General features: G+C 37.5%; 1 non-coding gene across 1 annotated transcript; it reads left to right on the top strand.

Moving 5' to 3' along the window:
- Nucleotides 1-244: 244 nt before the first annotated feature.
- Nucleotides 245-316, top strand: Trnav-uac (transfer RNA valine (anticodon UAC)). The gene has a single exon. It is a non-coding gene; the product is annotated as a tRNA-Val (tRNA).
- Nucleotides 317-18376: the final 18060 nt, after the last annotated feature.

Here is an 18376-nt window from a genome sequence, read left to right as displayed (position 1 = left end):
TCTTAAGGAAAGCTAAGCATAAACTTAGCTTATTGGTAGACAAAAGGCGATACTATACAATACAATACTCTCTTTATTACACAAACACAAAAAAATACGATGTCGCACCACTAACATCTGTCTTCAGCCCACTCATCTCCTCTTAACTTTATCACGCACTTTAGTGAAAAATCTCTCCAATCTCTGTTTCGATGAAAATGTGCTTTCTATGAAAATTCCGTAGCCAGTATAGAAAAACATGACGACCTCCATGGTCCAATGGTTGAGCGTTGGGCTTACGATCCAGAGGTCCCGGGTTCGATTCCCGGTGGGGACATATCACAAAAATTACTTTGTGGTCCCTAGTTTGGTTGATCACTTTCGGACAATCGAAAGTAGGATGATCCATGCTTCGGAAGGCTCGTCAAGCCGTTGGTCTCGGTTACTACTGATGTAAGTAAATAGTCGTTTCATGAGCCATGTCAGGGGCCTTTGGCGGCTCAATAGGAACCCTGACACCAGGGTTGATGAGGTTGGTACTTCACCTCACAACCCACACGATAGAAAAAGTTCATCATCATCATCATCATCACCAGCCCATTAACGTCCCCACTGCAGGGGCACGGGCCTTCCCTACGGATGGATAGGGAGATCGGACCTTAAACCACCACGCGGGCCCAGTGCGGATTGGTGGTTATTAACGACTGCTAATGCAGCCGGGACCAACGGCTTAACGTGCCTTCCGAAGCACGGATGAGCTCGAGATGAAAACTTTTTTTTTGTGGTCATCCATCCTATGACCGGCCTTTGCGAAAGTTGCTTTACTTCAACAAACGCAGACCGAGCGCGTTTACCGCTACGCCACCGATAAAAGATAGAAAGACATAATTATCTACACTAAAACGCTTCCACATAAAGCAACGTTAAGTATACAAGAGCAAATTAATAAACTGACGTCGTGTACACGTGTTGCAGTGACGTCATTTACTACTTACCGCCGCATGACTGCTTGACAGGTGCGTCAACACGCGTCAACACGCGTCAACACGCGTCAGCCGCCATCACGCATCGGCACGCATTGTCAAGCATCCGCACGCATCAACGGTTACAGCACAACCCTTTTACGACTTCATTAAAAGGCCTACGGAAAACGGGGCTAAAATCCACTATAGACATTTGCACATCGCAATGTCAACAACACTACTGGCATTTTATTAGTTTTGTCAGCGTACAGAGGCATAATTAAACTGGACGCTGCAGATTGGGAACGTTCGGTTTAAACGAATTGAATGGATAGTTTATATTGATTGGAATGAATGGAACAAAATCCCAATATCAATCTTGTAAACTAAGTATGATAGTTACAACCGACAGATAAATGGAATTTGACTGAAGGAATTGACGGACAAGTCTACAATTTATAAAATCTTTGGTTCTTATGGGTTCTTCTCAATAACTTACAGATTTTTATTAAGCAAGGAAAAATCTTAAAATCCATTGCAAAAAAAAGCTTCAATATTATTATTCAAATTAATCATAGGCCCCCGGTAGGTTGATGGGAGACCTGTGCCCAGCAATGGGATGTATACATGGAAGGCATAAGCAAAGTAATTATCGAAAGATGAAATCGCTTTGCACATCAAGACCCGTTCGACTGCATTTTTCCGTCCCAGTTCTCTTACAGTACATATCTAAAATTATGGAACGGATAATTAAGATAGTAAGTCTAGCAAACTGCCCTACAAACTAACAAAGGGCCACAACCGATCGATGTAAATAAAAAAATCGATTTAACAAGAATTCCCCGCCGTGCACTCACGTCGGAGGCGACTCGGGAAATAAATTTCAAATTGTGTTAGCCCCGTGCGACACGCTCGCGAACGGCGTTAGTTAAACGGAAAATATTTCTGTATCGCCTATGGCTGTGAAGCCAGTCGACTCATGCGATTTTCCCTACGCTTTCCTCGTCCACGGCACTTTGAAATTTGAAAATTTTATTCCATCGACTATTCGCTGCGTTTAATTTTGAACTGCACAGCACGTAGCTCAATTGATATTGGTTTGATAGATTGGTATATTTATATTAGCCTTACTCTATACTTCTACTACACTCTTCATACACTTCAAACTATTACTTACTACTTTTTAGTGTAACTATTTTACTTACTTCTTTCTTTATAGGTGTTTCTTATCACGAATATTGTCATTTTAATATTTGAATGCATCTGCTAAAAACCCTCTTCGAACAGCATTCGAGTGGTCATAATTCGATTTGTAATATAACCACAGTATCAGGCGTTCTCCAGACTTCACTTGTTAATAGATTCTATATGACATCTCTTCCTAGCTTATCAAACCACTGATGCATCATCGCGTTGTTTCGAAAGCAGACGCTACACTTGGCAGTTGATTGCAAGGCGCGTACCCCACTTGAAGTAAATTACCCTCTACACTGGTGCATCGAATGTTTTGTATGTCGCATCGCGAGTGCAATCTCCGAGGGTAGTGCCGCGTCAAATATCAGAAGGATATTCGATGTTCAAAGGGCAGACGCGACGGTGTTTTGAATCTAGAAAGCGTCTGGTTGTTGGAATCGGAACTACAGTAAGTACCTATTGACGCACGTTAGGTTTTTCTCGTTCATTTTCTTCTTAATATACTTATTTAAAGATATACATATTGGTGAATACCTAAAAATAGAGAAAAAAACATACGACGTACCTACAATTACAGTATGCTATACAGCCATATAGGCAGTATGCTATGCTATACGCTACAGGCGTATACAACTTTTAAAACTAAAAATCGTAAATGAGTAATAATGCAACGCACAGACATAATATTAGACACAAGTTACAAATTAAAAATAAATTATATTTGACAAAAAATACTTTAGAGAAAAATATATCTTTTATATAAATCTTTATATGAATATAATTATTGAGCTCGTTTCTATTTATTATATAAAATAGTAACATACTTAAATTATAATACTTTATTACCAGATAAACTGAATTTTATCACACGTCCAGAATAGTAGGTATTAACCTGTTTTTATCTGACACGTTTTCAAGAATAGTATTTATGTGACGATGACCATTCAAATTCAAATTCAAAAATATCTTTATTCAGTTGGTAACATGATTACCCTTTGATTCGTCATTTTTCACATAATCATCCGCTTAAAACTACTGCAGGTTCTCACAACCTGTATAGCCGGGGAAAAGAAGTTTCCAGAAAAACCTTATTTACATTATTCGCGCTTGCCTAACGTTAAAAGAAAAAGAAAATATATGGTAATAAATCCAGTAATCTGTACCAGTCAAACCAAATCTTTCGTTATCGAACAAAATACTGTTAACACTTCGAACATTAACAATAACAACGCAGAAAGTCGTGTACGGGGAAAAACGGGAGGTAATAAAAATCTATGTGTGATAAGGAGATAATCTTATTAGATACGTCGTACAAATATATTATTATGATATCAAGGATCGAGGAACGATGGCGTAAGAAGGAATCAGAGAGAAGACCGACATTTTTCCTTTTTATCATTAAGCGAATTAAAGGTGTTACTGAATTTGGACCCATGACCATTAATTCTACTGAATTTGAGTTCGAATAGGTATATAACCTGTGTACGCAACTGATGGATTTTGATGAAAATAAATATAATACGGAAATCTGTAATTCAGAAGAAAATCATAAACATATAAAGCGATTACCTAAGTAATATTATTATTAATATTAAATATATAAAGACATATTCAAAGTTTGTCCATTTTGCTGAAATAAAGTACAAGAGGTCAACTAGTTAACCGAAGATTTAATGTAGTGACCTCAAAGGCCGACACTATACAGAGTACAGAGTAATATATTTCCTGACTAGTAAAATGTAAGTTGTTATAAGTATTTTGGCTCACTACTAATGCAAATATCTCCCAGCAAAACAGTATAAAGGATTCACACATTCAACGAAACCGTGTGAATAGAAGTGAGCTTTCCCACAGCGCGATTCGATATTGCATTGATCTGCGATATTTGGGTGATGAGCCACGACTGCCACGAGCTGTGTCAGGGGCTTTAATAATTCAGATACACGAAAGAAGAAGGGTAAGGTTGTCAGTAATAGACCACATGTAACACAGAGTTCGTTGTTATAATTATTTTTGATGACCACTCATTACTTGATACAATTCGCATACTTAGATACGTCGTAATATTTCATAGAAAGCATTATGTGAGGTATCAATCTAACCTAAGTAAATTCGAATCGTCAATTATATCGATTTCACGTACACGAATTCTGTTGCGTTGTTTTGTGACGAGGTCCCTGGGCCATTTGAATATAGACTAGATCACAATCTAGATTATCTATTAGTGTCTCTACATAGTGTCAATGGAATTTGTATGAAACAATGAGCTAACACATCCACATAATATTATGATCAAAATACGGATGCTTTCTTACTTGTGATCCGATACTGGGCTCCTTACCCTAATATCGCAATACAACACGATATATCGAATTGCGCTGTGAGGAAGGTCGCTTAGGTCTAATTAAATTGGTCGGGCGTCAACATAAAGTTTCGTTTGGTCCAACATTTGAATCGCGTTGGAAGGCGGCGCACGTCTCGTAGTGAATCAATTTCGCGTCAGTCTGCTCTGCGCTCGACAGTATGCTGCACACTTGCTGTACTTACTCAAGATTGTATACCGAGTCAATTCATTCAGACGTACAGACTCTCTCACCTTTATTCCAATCTTTGAGTAGTTATCGAGGAAAGACAAACTTGCAGCTACTTTTAGAATTTGTGTCTCATGCTCAATGTTATCATTGACATGGTATATCGAATTGCGCAACACCCAACAAAAACATTTTCATGTAAAATGATGCCACGACGAGATCGTATTGATCATAATGTCAAAGAGTTATCAGTTCTCATGTAGGGCCAAGCTTTTAACGCCTCACGCCCTAACTATATAAACACTAAGTTCACAAAATCGTTAGACAAAATATGGGGCTTGCTCGTTTCGCTACCATCACATGGGCATCAGATATGAGAATTTGGTTTATCTAATGTAATCCAAACCTGAGTTATGAGCTCACTTTGCAGATCAACAAAATGTACTGGATCATGTGCAGACTTTGAGGGCTACTGGAAGACGTTTACGAGAACGTACGGAACCGCATAGGTAAGTATGAGGATAACTTAAACTTTCTTATGATGAAGACGACAATTATAAAAAAACTATTTATATATTAAGTACTTAATTGTATATATACTAGACATAACAATTACGGTGCACACGCAAGACCAAGATTTCAAAAACATTTATCGTGCTTATAACTCTTTATGCAAATGTTGAAACCTTACCACGAGTGCGGAGAGAGGTGTTGGGATGCACTCGCCACAGTAACGGGGCGATAAATTCCAAATAGTGCTACTATCTCGTGTAATGTAAACGTTCTTTAGTTAATCGCAAAATATTTGCAGGTATTCCTAGCGGAGATTTTCACGTTTCCGCTTTCTAGATAGCGGAGCAGGACGTGTCGCAGTGTTTGCCTGCTACGTTGTTTTGAATGAAAAATAAACTTTGTTTTATTATTACAATGTTTTTGATAAAAATAAATTATATGAACCAAAACACGAATTTCTACTTGTTATGCATTTGTGGTTAGGTTTCGAGTAAATTAACTGAAAAATAGTGATTTCTGTCTCAAGCAAATCTACGGCAGGCAAGTCACGTTAAAACCGTCGTGAAAAGTTCGATGTACTATTTATAATTATAGTACACCACATATCTGGTCTGCTACAAAAGGAACATTTTGAAATCATTTATTGAGCATAGAGATTTTAATAAAATACTACGTTTCACACGTATGAAACGATTGATGAACGTGGAGGAAGCAAGAGAAGTAAGTCAGTATCGAAGCAAATGGAATTCCATAGTCTCTACTCACCCCGGTGGGAAATAGGCGTGACTGTATGTATGTATGTACTACGTTCCACACAATGAAAATGGCAGTCACCTTGCAGTTACCTCAATCGCATTTTAGGGTAAACGGCACAATAAAGTACTCGTTGGCAGTTACAGTCCGTGTTAGTTGTAGGATAGTGTTGCTTGGATCGTTACTGCGATTGTGACTGCAACGAAACAGTACAAACAGTCAGACATTACTTACAATTTTATAGTGAAATGTGCAATGTTTACAGTACACTGTAAGAATAAACGGCTATTTTACGAAGGGTAAATATGATCTATGTGTATGTAAGCTGTGCAGTTTACTAAAAATTGTGTCGTTTCATGTTTTAGGTACAATATGAACCATTAGACCGATTACTTTCAGCTAACAATTCAAAAGTTATTTTTATTTTACAACTATGTTTTTCCGAACCTTAATGCTGGCAGGATTATCGTTTCTGAACGATAAAGCCATTAAGAGAAAAAAAAAATTATTCAATTTCTCAGCTATCAAAGTAAAAAACATAAGTTTCAGATTAAAAGCGAGCTTGTCTGAATACTTACATCCGTTTGACTTGCTCTAAGTAGAGTAAAGAGCATACTAATTGCATGATAAATTCTTACGGAACTGAAACAACACTCATGCCACTTAAAAAAAAATATATTTTAAAATAAAATAGTATGTCGTCAGTTGCGTAGGCTAAGTAGTTATTGTACGTGCAGGGCGTGCAATAAACTACCCCTAGGAAATTCATAAGTATGGCAGCGAGACAAAGCAACATGCGTGCTTACGTCTAAACAATGCTTCTCATCGCTCGCTCTCCACACCACGAGACGATAAAATGGCGCTTTTTATATTATTTTTGAAAAAAAAATAGTATATATTTATAGCCGTCCTTCAAATAAAAACACTTTGCAATGTTTAGTTATTTACTCGAGAAGTTAAACTATAAAATATAAAGAATATTGTAAAATAAATCAGTGAATAAACAAATTAAGAAAATTAACAACAAAAACTATGGCGAGCGGTAGCGAGCGGGCGGGCGGACAGTGCGCTTATTTGGCGCGCGATTAACACCAATAGGTGGCGTGTTTATTTTACTGGCTATAACTTGTATTATACCTAACGTACGTCTGTATACCAATAGTAGTACTAGTGGACAAGCTAAGGGTTGTAAATAGTCAGTTTAAATAAACATTTTTTTAGCATTTAAAGAAAGAAAGTATAGTAATTAAGTAATTTCACGTGATATTAACTCAGAATAATGAGCTGAATCATCCGTCTCAGTATTCGTTACAAGTACGTACAGATAGCTATACAAGTAGGTATGGGTGTTTGTGACACCGTATCTAATACTGAGGTCCCGATGATTCAGACCGATTTGAGTCGATATCAAGTAGAATTTCCTGTCGGAAAATCCATGATAATATTTGTGTTGCGACGGAAAATTTGACTTGATATCAACTCAGAATCATGATTTGAATCATGACTCAAAGTTTTCGTTACGATGTCACTAATAGCCTGTATATAAGTAACAACCAATAACATAGATAAACCAATAACATACTTATTATAAAAATAAATCAGATCAACTCTTCGTAAAAACAAACGCTACAAGAACTTACCTAATATCCGTACTTTATTCAATGAGTCTGTGATTAACGTAATTAATTAAAGACCGGTGCATAGTCTGAGCGAGTGTGACTATCGTTGCAGTTGGCAGAAAGTTACGGAGACGGGTGAGTCGACTCATCGAAGCAAACATTCTCCTGCACACCTCAATAATTTATCCAGACCACGATAGAGTGCGACCATAGATCTTTTTATGACGTGACTTGTACGTAGATTTGCCGCAAATTGTAGTAAATACTTGGCCGTAACAATCATAGAAAGAGTTCTTTATAGTGTTACATTTAGTTACATTCACCATGTACCATGTAGTATTTGTGGAGAAAAAAACTTGACGCCGTCAATCCATATACACATCACATGTTTCTTCATTAATGTAGATTTTTTGACTTGATATTCTGATGAAAGGATGTTTACAAATTTTAATAAAATCGTCCAAACATTATGCCGAACACATTTCTTTAGAGCGTTTGTCGACGAGTTTAAATAAATACAAATATACTTTATTGCACCAAAATAAAAGGAAATATTTACAAAATACCCTTAACTAAGCGGGTGCAAACTATAAGTACAACTTTACTTACCAATAAATACATGCACAATAAAAAATAAATCTACCTAATAAATGACTTTCTTATACTTGTCCATTATACAGCACTCTCCAGGAAACCAACTTCCTCGTACAGACACAAGTTTATCTTCTCTAGACATCATTTTATCGCTCACATGCAGTCAAACACGTCGGGCCCCTGGCTGGCAGCACAGAGTAGCCCACTTAAGTAAAATTAGCTCCTTCTGTAAGCGTAAAGAACACTATCGGATGTTTTCAGGGCTCCCCGTTTGACGTGTGAGATTAAAAGGGGCGAAGGGGCGCAGATTTCCCAATACGCTATGCCTAGACGTGCTTACATACCACAGAGCGATAAAAGAAGAGCTGGCGATAGTTCATTTCGCCTAAGAAAAAATTGCGCCAATACAGCGGCGGTGAGGACTTCGGGGAAGTCATCGATACAGTCAATTTTTAAGCTTTGTGGCATCGACTAATCAAATAAATAACAAATGACATTAGCCCTGCCCACTATAGAGGAGTTTTCGACCAGATTGTTCGTAAAGGGCTACATTCATACGCCTACTCCTCTTTCTCATTGCTTCGTGTTACATACGAGTATAACATGCAATGATGATCCCTTAGGTTCGCGGAATATGGAATAGATTTTAGGGGAGCTTTTCTATGTATGTGCTTATTATTGTGTACGTCCCTAGGTAGAAAACGGGGGTCTAGAACTAGGGTCGCGGTATTTGCGTAGTGACTTTGTGAACTACCCACGCTATGTTTAATATTAGGTATGCGTTGTATAATGTATGTATAACTTCATAGTGGAAAGTAGACTTTTATTGTAACGTGTAGAAAATATTTTTTTATTCGTGATTCCAATCAAAACCGAAGGAAGACAAATAGCAAATTAATCGCATTAAAACTTAAGTAAGTACCCAGACTTCCCTCGGTGCCACATTCCTTCCTACTTATATACCTCATTTACAGGCTTAAAATTTTTCATTCGATATTTCAGTCCCTAAATTCTACTTTGATTTTCATACACTTTGCTACAAGATTGTATCTTTTTGCACTGGCAATATAAACAAGACACTGTTTTAAGTGGCCCTGTGGTTGTGGTCAGCCACGAATGAGCCTATAGACCCATCCTTCGCCTACCCACATAAACTGACCAAAATGTCCGTACCCTACTCTCCTTGTCCATGGAACATTTAAACACATACAATATCTAGTCGGATAACACTTCTTAACATTTTGTTCATCCTACGAATTTATGGAAAACACTCCTAGTCACTGCACATACTTACTTGTGACTTAAGTTCATTACTTAGAGTTGGGAACTACGAGTTCATACTACTTCCACATGGTGTGCGATAAAAAGAACTTAAATGATTGTTTCTTGCTGATTTTTAATTTAATTCTTCTTTCTAACAACAGTCACGGTGGTGCTGTGTGCTTCTCAAAACGTGGCTGACTTTGCAAACTGACGTATCTGCAATATTTTGTTAAAATCATTTGTGTCTTATTGACAATTGCAAAAGGTGCAAATCAGATTCTCCAAAAAATTCAGATACTTTAGTTAGCGACGAAATAGGGAGTGCCAGTTCGAACCCCTGGGTCCGGGCTTACACCACTGAGTTACTAATTTATTTTAATGCAGTTTTCACTAACACAGTTAGCTCCACTATAGACGGTGATACGGTTCACTACCTATCACGTTGGTTTCAGTACATAGTTCATCTTGCGATGAATGTACTTCATACCCCAATTGGGTTATAGTAGTAAACTTATGGTATGTTTGTTATTCTTTCTCTCAGGTCTAAATATTGCCACACCAATTTACAAACAACAACATGGTTTAGTAGGATTACCACAGGTATAATGTCTGGACGTTATAGTTAGGATAATCAATCGATACAATAGGGTATTTGATTGGGTCAAAGATAAATTATAAAATGCTTATCTAGAAATAGAAACCAGTCTAAGATGATCAAAAATCAATCTCATTTTTCTTTTTGACTTAAGTATTTTCGAATCTTATTTATGAATTAAGTAACAACGAGTATGTCGTATATTAGACTTCTTCGTTTATTCTTTTTTTTCTTGTTTCAACGTAGCTGACAAGGAGTGGGTGGATATACTGTACATCTCAGCCTACCCCTTATTTTTGTTTCTTTTTTGTGCAATAGTTTTTCTACTGTATGCTATTGTATATACTTACACCTATAAAAAAACAAAAGGCCTATAAATAAAATAATTTCATAAAAAAATCAAAAAGGAACCTTTCATCAAACATTGTATATCCATTCGTAAATAAGATAGTATTTATTATCTTTGAGAAGCGACACATCGCCTGAGGCGGACATGACTTGTTGGGTCGAATATTTTTCCTAGGATGATCCCGCTTTCGTTATGTATTACAAATAAATTATTTATTATTGACATATCGCTATAATAATATTTTAATAGGAACTGTAATATTTACTTATTTGTCAAAGGATGAATGTTGTTTTTGGCTATATTGCTAGTTTAATCCTCGGAAGACAAGCTCTCTGGCGTTATCCCGTGGTCACGGGGTCCGCTTACCTGACCTGAAGATGTGACAGGTCCGATTTTTTTACAGAAGCGACTGCCTGTCTGACCTTCCAACCCGTGAAGTAGGTCCAGGACCTATACTCAATATTCATCACTAATTTAAGAGTCACGCTCTTGTCGGTGTAGCATGATTGCTACTTTTTAGAAAAAAAATAGGGCAGTGGTTTCCCTCTTGCCTTCCGCCCCGCAGTACTCTGTCTGACGCAAGTGGGATGGCGCCCAGAGTAGTCTATTACAAAGCCATACTAGGACTCCTGTCCTCCGCCTCTGAATAATACTGACAGTTACTGCTGCCCTCTGTCAGGTTTCAGGTTACAGTCCCTGTGACTTACCCCTTCCGTCGATGGCTCCCATCTTCGCCTCTGCAACCGTTGATACTCAATATTAAAATCCTAACATAGATACTTAATACTGACCTATAAAATGATGAATTACTAGCCAAACCTTTGCTACATTATCGGGATCTTCTCTTCTATTGTATGGATTGTGACGTCGATAACCAACGTCATCAACCCTGGTGTTAAGGGTTATTATTGATCCGCCATATTATCGGATAGATAAGCAACAAACATGTTTCAGTAAATTAAACTTACTCCACTTCCAGCTCAGCAGAAAACTTGAAGGATATAGCATAGCATAAGTTCACGACCACATTTCCTACTTGATGTAAGTCAAACCCGCACGAAGAAAGCTTTTTCTTCTATTCCGTGCCCTACATGACTCATCGAGGTTTCTTTTAGACCAACGTGATAGGTTGTGAGCCATATTGCCGTCTGTAATAGTCAAGCCAACTATACGTAATAGTCAAAATTGCACGTAATACTCATTGGTGCAAACCTGGTACCGGGGCGGCGATCTCCGTTTAAGAAGCAAATCGACAACACATAGAACCACAGTGACTTCTAGAAAGTATTATTAAAATACAAGTATTTTAGGAGGTACAAAGTTATAAAAACGGTACAAAATATGAGCGGAATTTTATCACATAACCTGTTTTTATGACTATGTTGTTCAATATGTATTTCAATGGTCACAGTAAGCCCACGAACAATAAGGCATTCTAATAGATTTTCAAATAAAACCTTTAACAGCGTCTCTCTACGGAACTGGGAACCAAAGTGAAATAGTAAGGAAACTCGAATGAAAACGTTTTATTCGCTACAATACTTTGTAAAGTTTGTATTGTTTCTTGGTGGCGGGAATAGGAGCAAATCCGCTTTTACAACTAGCGCCTGCGATTCAATTACAAGCAAAGTGCGGGAGCTGTGCGTATTGCATCGTAAACTGTCAGCTATAAGGCGTTATGACTACACGCTAAGGAATAAAACCGAGCTGCAAACGTACCTGTGACCTAAATCGGTTTTATCTTCTTTAAGAACGTTTAGCGTTTATCTCCGCTATTTACTCCAGAAGTTGGTTTGGTAAAATAAATACGAATTACTATCTAAATATACCTAGTATTATTATGATTTTCCCCGTTACGCCAAATAACTATAATTTAGGTCAGTATTTTAATTCCAATATACGCGTGTATTTTTTAGTTATGATCACTGACAGTATTTACGTAAAGCTTTCTGTATATAATTATAAGTATTTTACATAAATCAAAATATAACAAGGTTTTTGAATTTAATTCCTTCAACACAAGGATTCTGGGAACCTCCTCTCACTCAGTGAAAATATAAATAATAATTTCATAACTAGATTTATGTTATTGTTGAACAACTTTAATAATTTCGAAGTTGGCAACATTTCCTTCAAAGTAAACATAAACAAAGAAACTTGTACAATGAACGTTGTTGCTGTAAATAAAAGACCTATTAGTAGATATTAGTTCGTTATATAAGATGATTTTGTAGCTTAATAATAAGAGTAAAAAACGTTTAACGAGATTAATCTGTAGGCAAACACACATACTGTCGCGTCCGTATCTTTATTAGGGTGGCCAAAGCTTCAAGTTATGAATAATACCACCAGCAAGTAGGGTGTTAGTAACATCGTAACGAATACCGAGGATGATTCAGACCATGATTCTGAATTGAAATAAAGTAGAATTTCCTATCGGAAAATTCATGAAAATGTTTGTGTTTTATTTTTAATTATTTTTAGTTCCATACTTTTGCTACGGAAAATTCCACTTGATAACTACTCAGTATTATTGTCTGAATCATGCCTGAAAGTTTTCGTACCGTTACGATGTCACTACGACCCTGTACATTCCGTCTTGGCCAAGAGTACATAGTCATAGTGTGTTTATGTAACAACATAGTATCACGCCTGTAGCCCTAAGGGGTAGGCAGAGGTGTGTAGTATGTAGGTAAGAATCTCCCACCCTCGCTTGTTATGTTTAAGTCCCACGTGGGCGAGTCTATTGCCTATTGTGTGTTTATGTATTACATTAAATACCTACCTACCAAAACTTGAAACAGGGTGATTACAAAAGACACCTCCTAATTTTATTTTAAGTTATACCTACTTACCTGTTATTTTCTTATCCGTCAAAACGGAAAGTGACGGGTAACAGACTAGCTAAAAATGTATATGTAGAATACACGTCAATTGTGTACAGAAATCATAACAAAATCCAAACTAACATAATATTATACATCAAGGACAAAACCTATAAAAAAATGAACGTTGGCGTAGCCAACAGAATTATTTAATATTTTACATTGTGAACATTCATTGCACAAAATTCTTTGTTTGTGATTTGTGTGTTAAATAAATATTAATTGATGACTATAAGGGCTTCTTTCGTTTCGTAGTACTACTACCTACCTAAGTAAGTAGTAACGGTTAAATTAGAGGTAGATAATATTATTGTAATTGGCAGCCCTCAGACGTCACACACACACACACACACACACACACATTTTTTTGACGTGATTTATTGTAGATTTGCCGCAGATGGCATTAACTACTTGGCCAGAAGACACACACACAGTTGCACGTGTTGATAATGTCAATGTGTAGTGTCTGTGTAACACGAGGTTGTTTGTATGAAGTGTCGAGGGTGTGACAGAAGTCAACACGTAATTGAGACTGACTTCTTAATCCAGTAGAGATCATGAGCGAGTTTTATAATAAGTAGAGCTATTGTCTGGCAATATTGATAACATTTTACTACTATATAAAACTAGAGGTAAAAGAGTGAAGTTTATTACTATACAGTCTGTTTTATGAAGTGGATGTTGAAACCTAATACCAGAACAAGAAGTTACGAGCAAGTTCCCGTCGTGATCGAATTACACAGCTATATCTCGACTAGTGCTGCGGTATGGTTACAGTTCACTCTAATGATTTCTGATTTCTCTGTAGCAAGTCTAGGTGTTGAACAAGGAATAAAATACTTAAAAATAAACAGCAGCTATACAATATACGTCCCACCACTGGAACGGCCACCGTGGTCCAATGGATCTAAAGATCCCAGGTTCGAATTCCGGTCCCCACCGGGTCTATGTCTCCACATACCTTACCTCCGTGGTCCAGTGGTTGAGCGTTAGGCTCACGATCCGGAGGTCCTGGGTTCGATTCCCGGTGGGAATATATCACAAAAAATACTTTGTGGTCCCTAGTTTTTACAATACAGGCTGATCACCCGATTGTCCGAAAGTAAGACGACCCTTGCTTCAGAAAGCACGTTAAGCCGTCGGTCCCGGTTACTGCTTAAAGTAAGTAATCGTTACATGAGCCATGTAACGGTCATTCACGTCTATGCCAAATTGTCTTCTCGTTACTCTTAAAGTTTATCTCAATAGGAACTATTTGACTCCTTTGTGATTTGTCTGTACTTAGTCACGGCGTCTTCGTCGCGGAAACAAAACAACCCTAAGTAAATTAGCTTCTCTCATTTATATTATTCACGACAAGGAATTGCAGAGCTGTGTTACCCCGTCTAGACTCCAGCAACCTTCAAACTTCCCTCGTCACGAAAGGTCGAGCTGCCAATAAATTTTCAATAATCGCTGGATTTTAAACTTTTCGTATACGGGGCGAAGTGAAAATCCCATTTATATTTTGATCGCTGCGCTGAACGATCCCAAGGGCTAACACTCATAAACAGTTCCGTTGTAATTTTGTTTCGAGCAAACTTGTATAGCAGTTCACAATTCGTAGGCCCACTCAAAACTTCCAGCATTTACTTACTAGACTGCAACAATTCACATAAATTATAAACACCAAAACGAAATTTAATTCTTGTCGCTGCCGCCTTCCGCAAGTTGGAGATCTTGATGACGTTAAGATAGTTTCAAGATGTTCGCTACGACTGTTTTGATTAAGGAATCTTACTGCTAAATAATTATTATTTTGATTTGTGTATAAATAGAGATAATATAAATAGAGATAATGTGTATAAATAGCGTCACGCCCGTATCTCCGAAGAGATAGGCACAGGTGTGTAGCGTATGGATTATGGGTGTATATGCTACACACCTCCTCGCCAGCTATGTTTAAGTCCCATGTAATAGGGCCGACCCTATAACCATTAACGGCCTCCTTTGTCCAGTGGTTGAGCGTTATGCTTTCGATTCAGAGGTCCCGGGTTCGAATCCCGGTGGGGACAAATAACAAAAACCACTTTGTGATCCCTAGTTTGGTTAGGACATTACAGGCTGATCACCTGATTGTCACACGTCAAAAAAAAATAATGATAAAAAAACAGACCAAAATCCATTAAAAGTCACATACGCCGACGCTTCCTATCTTCCCATCTTTGCTCAAGTCCACACGTCCTCCGAGATTGTGATCAGCGATCCAACTAATCCCGAGACAAATCATCGAGACCGACCACCGGCGACTGGAAGTTTTAAATCGATTCAACAGCTATCTGGTATGTGAAGTGGTAGCAATTCGTCAACGTCGCCGTATAATCCTCCCCCCTCCCCCCACCTCATCTCAATGAGTCCTAAGCCGGAGGGATGTCGCGTCATCCATCACCGAAGTACTTCGACCCAACCTATTCTGCACAGTCATCGGATAGAAACTATCCTAATACTTGAAAAACAATTTCTGCTAAAGCATTTTTGATTGGGCAGAAATACGTGTAACAGGATTTGATATCAAATCGAATGTAGACAAAAAAATGACACGATATAACGCCGCCGGTCAAGTGCCAGTCCGACTCGCGCACCTTTTTTTTTTTTGTTTTTTGACGTGACTTATTGTAGATTTGCCGCAGATGGCATTAACTACTTGGCCGGACAAATGGGGAGCGCTGAAGGCTCTCACCCGGTACAACGTTTAAGACAACAGGCCTGAGGGTGCCCAGTTGGGCGCGAACCTCGGCTCAGGGCGTCGTCTGAGAGGAAAATATTTGAAAGAATTAATGGACCCTAGTGGGTCGATAGCGATAAGCGCTGAATGAGGGAAATCGTCGACCACGCCGGCGGGGTCGGTATCGGGGGACTCGCGCACCGAAGGTTGCGTACAAACTCAAATTAACATAAAAAACATATTTTTCTCCAATATTTTACAGTATCGAAATTGTGGACCTCCCAGAAAACAATTTGATAATGCTCGTTTCGGGAGTGACCACGCTGCTTCCGAGGGTTATAATATATAATAAATACTTAAACTTAAAAATAAAAATAAAATAAAGTGAAAAGATAAACAAAAAGTGAAAGGAAACAAAAATTTGGATGCATTATCAGCTACTTCAAACAGCAGGTTTATTTTTCAGCTATTTTACTTACAATTAACATTAGTCAACAAAGATGAAGAAATGAGTCAAATGATGAAGGATGATAACGGTGGGATGATGAAAGAAGAAGTGAGGCTTTGACTTTGCCGAAGAAAAACTACTGACATCATACATCGACATAGGAGAAAAAAAAGTCTTCACAGATAGACGGACAGACAGACGGACGGACAACAAAGGTTTCTGTTTTTCATTTTGAGGTTCGGAACCTTAAAAAAGGGACGAAAAAATATCTTTTAAATATAAACTTTTAGGAATCCTTCTCAACTTATTTTCTTTATCCCAACCCTTACCTAATAGATTCATGTACTAAGCTAAACTTTCTAGAAATTTCTTGGAAGGTTTCGTTTTCTCATGTCGCTTGTGCTTAAGAGTTCTTGTACTTGGGCAACTATTATTATGTAATTGGCTTCAATGTATTTGCCTAGTGTAGTAGACCTACTGTAAGGACTGTCCAATTAAGTAATAAGTACTTACTCTGGATTGTGATATCACTAGAAATCCATTGCCGAAGTCATACATGTTCCCAAACGCATAAAAAATAATGCAATTCAAAAAAATGTTTCGAATGAATGAAATTCCGACGATGTTTTTTAAACGAAGTAATTTAAACGTGTTTTGAAAAGCTATGCAGATTTTTCATTTTACCCCAAAACAATAGGATATTTGACTGGGTCAAAGATAAATTATAAAATGCTAATCTATGTAGAAATGGAAGCCAGACTAAAATGATCAAAAATCAATCTCATTTTACTTTTCGACTTGTTTACGACGTTTGACCGCTTTAACTGATGATGTCATTTCCATACCAAATCCATACAAACTCCAAAGAGAACCCTCGTTTTGATGTTTCGCAAATAGTATCTCATTTGACTAGGTTGTCAAGTAGCCTATTCGAGACGAAAGATTTTTCATAAGGCATCTGAACGTAAATTAAACACAATTTGAAATGAGACTACATTATTACGAGAATAAAGGTCGCCGAATGTCATACCGAGACAGACGCGAATATCATATCTTCATTTAGTAACACACCACAGATTTCAATTTCGCCCGTACAAACAGTGAGGGAAATAATAATGTTAGAGGGAGGAATTCCATCGAAATATCTGGTCGTGTACAACTCAGGAGCATCTGTTGCGAAATCAATTTATCGCAACGACGTGATGTTCACAACTACAAGAACCTCGACACAGAATATTTCTGCTGCTTCTGTTAAGGTACTTTGAAATTACCTTTTGAGAAACCTTTTATTTTTTGTGAACCGATTGAAAAAAGGTTTTGAAAAACTATTAGTTTATTTGATTTAATGATTAACTTATCAGATCCATCCAGCACAGGCCTAAACCAATGAATGTCGACGTTGTTTTCGAATTATGTTTGGATCAGAAATAATTATCACGTGCTCAGCGGTGAAGGAAAACATCGTGAGGAAACCCACATTCCCGAGAAATGCAATTTTCGGAGGTATGTAACCTAACCTGTATTGGGCTGGTTTTCCCTTCGCGAGTTGGAAGGTCAGACAGGCAGTCGCTTCTGTAAGAAACCGGACCTGTCAAAATCTTCAGGTTAGGTAGGCGGACCCTGTGAAAAACAGGATAATGGTAGGGAGATGATGAATTAACTTATCAGATGCTTCTGTGGAAATATTTTGTTAGAGAAGACAGATCTGAAATATGCATTTGGTAAAATGGGTTGGATATTTAGTGAAATACATACCCAATTTTCATAATTTAAAGTAAGTAAATAGGCTAATAAAATACTACGTACTTCACACAGACAGAATATATTTACAATATAAGACGATATTATTTTGAAATATTCTGCTAGAGAAGAGAGATCTGAAAAAAGAAATGAGTAAAATAGGTTCACTATTTAATGAATACTACACCGACAAGAGCGTGGCTCTTAAATTACTGATGATTTAGTGAAATAACTAGTCTTCTTCTTC

Source organism: Pectinophora gossypiella, chromosome 13 (genome assembly GCF_024362695.1).
Source record: "Pectinophora gossypiella chromosome 13, ilPecGoss1.1, whole genome shotgun sequence".
Lineage (NCBI taxonomy): Eukaryota > Metazoa > Arthropoda > Insecta > Lepidoptera > Gelechiidae > Pectinophora > Pectinophora gossypiella.
Note: the sequence above shows the minus strand (reverse complement) of the source record. Positions and strands in the feature narration are given on the sequence as shown.